The sequence below is a fragment of the Rutidosis leptorrhynchoides genome, chromosome 2 (genome assembly GCF_046630445.1).
Source record: "Rutidosis leptorrhynchoides isolate AG116_Rl617_1_P2 chromosome 2, CSIRO_AGI_Rlap_v1, whole genome shotgun sequence".
In the NCBI taxonomy this organism is placed as follows: Eukaryota; Viridiplantae; Streptophyta; class Magnoliopsida; order Asterales; family Asteraceae; genus Rutidosis; species Rutidosis leptorrhynchoides.
Window position 1 is genome coordinate 455,585,330 of NC_092334.1, and position 4,462 is coordinate 455,589,791.

A 4,462-nucleotide genomic window follows, 5' to 3' on the forward strand; every position below is an offset into this window, starting at 1 on the left:
CTACTTTACCCTTGGGGTTATAGTGCTTTTAATTCTCCCATGTCTTTATGTTGCGATCAGCATTGATATACACGGTTTGTAATTTGTGTTGTTATCGGGCTTTATATTTTCCCTTAAATTTCGATGTCCCTACTTCTGTCTTTTATAATCATTGTCGTACATAGTTAATGCTCTCTCCTATTTGCTGCGATTTATACCCCAATTTCTATTTCGGAGTTTTGTCCTTTCGTTTCTTCTTCTTGCGATTAAGTACCGTTTGTAATGGTCCAGAATTCGCAGATATGAATTTCGGAATGAACATAGTTAATGTTCTAAGAAGGAAATGGTAATGGCACGATCTTGATTTGTCAAATTACCAGAATACCCTGGAAAGGACTGAATCATCAAGAAATATTTTCTTGATATTTTAGAGATTAAATAGAATACAAAAGTCGTGTAACATGGCACATGATGATATTATAATCTGTGAATCATCGCGTTCCATTTAGAAACTCAGCATGAATTACTATAATATAATCACGTTGATCAAGTGTCATTATATTATACTAACTCATGCTTCAGCTCCCAACACTACTTCAAAAATACTCCTATTTTAAACTCGAATGTTTCAGAATTTAGAAACTAAAATAGTTTCTTTTATGATGTAATATAGATAGCGTGAAGAGGTAAATGATTTTAGATAAGAATAATTATGAAAATATCTTCAGAAATATGGAGGATATTTATAATGAAAGATACGATGATATCTTAGAATTTCTAATATCAGTGGATGATGAAGAATATTGTCCGTAAAGGTTTAGTATCAGGAGCAAGGTATTCGTTAATGACTTCAGTAGATACTGAATCATTTGGATTCTTTGAAGGTAGATTTCATCCTTGTCATTTGGCCAGAGTCTCCTTCATACTTTACTTAATCCGTTTTCCAGTTCCAAAACTTCTCTTTTTCTTAGTTTTGCCAATACACTATTCTTTATCATCAAACTTTTTACTATTAAGATCGTTTACAGTTGTTGCTGCTTCGTCATCATTTCAAGAACTAGTTCGCAGTTCAAGGTGTTTTTCAAAAACTTCACATTCAAGGTATGTAAGTCTAGGAGATAGACGTTATATGTACACATATAACTGTTGGCGTAGACATGCTGCGAGATTTCAAAATACTGATTGATAATTTCCGATAGTTGGTATGGCGATTATTGTTATAGAATGCAGATGAGTACATGATAGGGTTTCAATGAATAACTATAATGACTCTTCGGAGAGGTTAAAGTCAAATGGTAATGAAGTTGCTGGTACATCTACTGATGATGTGGTGGAATGTAAAAGGTTCTCTAGTAACAAAAGGGTAGTCGTATATATCAGAGTTATAATAAGGCTATTTCGAATGAAAAGTCGAAATTGACTTGCTGGAGCTGTGACAAAATTGATTACTTTGAAAAGGGATCGCAAGATTATTTTTGCTAATAAATGCCAAAGGATCTGTCACAGGTACATGTTAAACTATGACTTTGGTTTAGAGAGTTTTTCAGGTGCATGACTGTGGGTAACATGTGGTTGGATCATCATCTCGATGATTCATTATTTGAAGTGTCTTCAGGAATTTCGAGGGATTTGAACATAGATTGTAATCGTTAATATACATTTGATATTCTAGGATTTTGAATGATACTATTACTTTTCCGAGTTCTATGAATAGAAATGTTGTTCTAGTACAGTTTTGAAGTTAAAGTATAGCTTTGAAAGATGTAGAGATTTAAGAGTGATGTCTCCTGTCGAGTCTTGACTTGGATTCTGATTAGAATATGAAATTGAATTTGGATGAGAACGGTTTTTTTGATTTCTATAAAAGAATGTATATAGTTGTAAAAGTAGTGAGTATAATTGGTGATTGCTGAATCAGATTCGAAGAATGTAATATATTAATTGTGAATTTATATATCTCACGGATATTACCTACCCGTTAAAAGTTTCATAAGTTAATATTTTGTACAAGAGAATTTTTATTACAGTCTTTATGAAAATATATATGTATATATATTCTCTTCAGATGTAACATAGATTTTAATGAGTCAATACTAAATTAAACTCATTCGATTTACGGTTGAAACTAAAATTGAATAATCCCTTAAAGGCTTTAGAGATTACATAAGTATTTCTTCAATAATATTGAAATTATGAATCAATACTTCGTTATTTGTTAAGGCGTGATGTTGGTTTTCATTAAATTCTTGTGAACTTTGCAAAGTACGAATGATGTTCTTTGAAAAATTTCGGGTATATCGATGATGAAAGTGTAAAATCAAACATATATTTGAATATTACACTTGATTTATTATGAATTGGAATTTATTAAATTAAAACAGAGATTGTAGTTAACGATGGTTAAGTTGCTGACGAAGGACGTACATTATCGCATATTTGTAATATGAATTAACCGAGTAGTTAAGATTCACACATAATAACTTAGTACGGAAAGGTTTATTATGGTTTTTAAAAATTTATATATATAAGATATACATATAAATCTTTCGGTGGAAATGAGTTAATACTTCATAACTCGTTGATACAATATACTCGTTGTAATGATGTCTACAGTGATTCTTGAACTGCCGGAGTTCGTGATGTTTTAGGTGCTGTTGATTCTAATGATACTGACGGCACCGACTGTGATGGTGAAGCTAACAGTACTGTTGATGCTGTTGGTAAAACAAATCTAGTTTGTAAATCGTGCACTATTCTGGTCAGGGTTTCTTTTATCATTTCGGTCCACTCATCTGATTTATGGTTAGATCTAGAATAAGAAATCTCTAAAATTTTAGAGATTACATAATCACCATAGAATATTTCTCCGATGAAGTTATGAATTAATACTTCATCGTTTGTTGTTGTTGGTCTTCCTTGTTATCTATAGGGCGTATGACGTTGATGCTCGTGGGACAGATTGTGAAGTTGAGGTTTACGACGCGGTTGTGTTTGGAGGTGGTAATGGTACTATTGGCGTTGATGATGGTGGTACTGGTTATGCTGATGGTGCTGCTGCTGGTGTTTGTAACCTTTGCACCATATTCTCCAAAGCCACTATCCGAGCGCGAAGCTCGTTGACTTCTTCTATTACACTGGGGTGATTGTCAGTTCGGACAAGTGGATAAATAAAATCTCGAATTTGATGTAGTATATAATCGTGACGAGATACTCTGAAAATGAGAGAAAAAATGGTGTTTCGGACAGGTTCGCCGGTAAGTGCTTCAGGTTCTTCGTCAAGAGGGCAATGTGGTGGATGGAAGGGATCACCTTCTTCTTATCTCCAATGATTGAGGAGGCTACGAACCCATCCCCAATTCATCCAGAATAGATGATGGCTGATTGTTTGATCCATTCCAGTCACACTGCTTTCGGAGTTTGAGTGGGATTCCATTTCGGAATCCGAGGGACATGAACTAATGACGAATTCCATTTCGTATGATTAAATAAAGGATTTTCGATATGAAATGATTTTCGAATATTGGATGATATTCTAACTACATAGAATATCTATATATATAGAGCAAAAGATTTCATAAATTACGGAGAAATTTACGGAATATGTAAGGTAAAGTTTACAGTAACAGATATGCTAAGATATGAATTTTTGTCTGTACACTATTCATGCAATCAATGCAATAAGATGTGTCTAGACCAAGAATGATAAGCAGGCAATTTCCGACAAAAATGATAAGCAAAACTTTTCACATGCAGACACGGTCGAAGTCCAGACTCACTAATGCATCCTAACGACTTATCAGTTAGACACACTAATGCAGACCTGGTTCGCTAAGATCACCGCTCTGATACCAACTGAAAGGACCCGTTCATATACATTATAAACGATTCACAATATTTGATTACATCACGAGGTATTTGACCTCTATATGATACATTTTACAAACATTGCATTCGTTTTTAAATGATAAACTTTCTTTACATTTGTTGCGAGGTTTTGACCTCTATATGAGACATTTTTCCAAGACTGCATTCGTTTTTAAAACAAACCATAACCTTAATTTTATCAACAAGGTTAAAAGGACACCACCTAGATTATCCAGAAATGATAATCCAAAAATATCACACTTACACACTACCAATACATATTGGTTTACAATATTAACATGTTACAACAAAGTAAATCTCGAATGCAGTTTTAAACAATATTATACAAACATGCTAACACCAAAACTTGTCCATATTTTAGCATACAACAGCAGAAGCTCTTAATAATCACCTGAGAATAAACATGCTTTAAACGTTAACAAAAATGTGGGTGAGTTATAGGTTTAACCTATATATTTATCAAATCGCAATAATAGACCACAAGATTTCATATTTCAATATACATCCCATACATAGAGATAAAAATCATTCATATGGTGAACACCTGGTAACCGACCTTAACAAGATGCATATAGAATATCCCCTATCATTTCAGGAC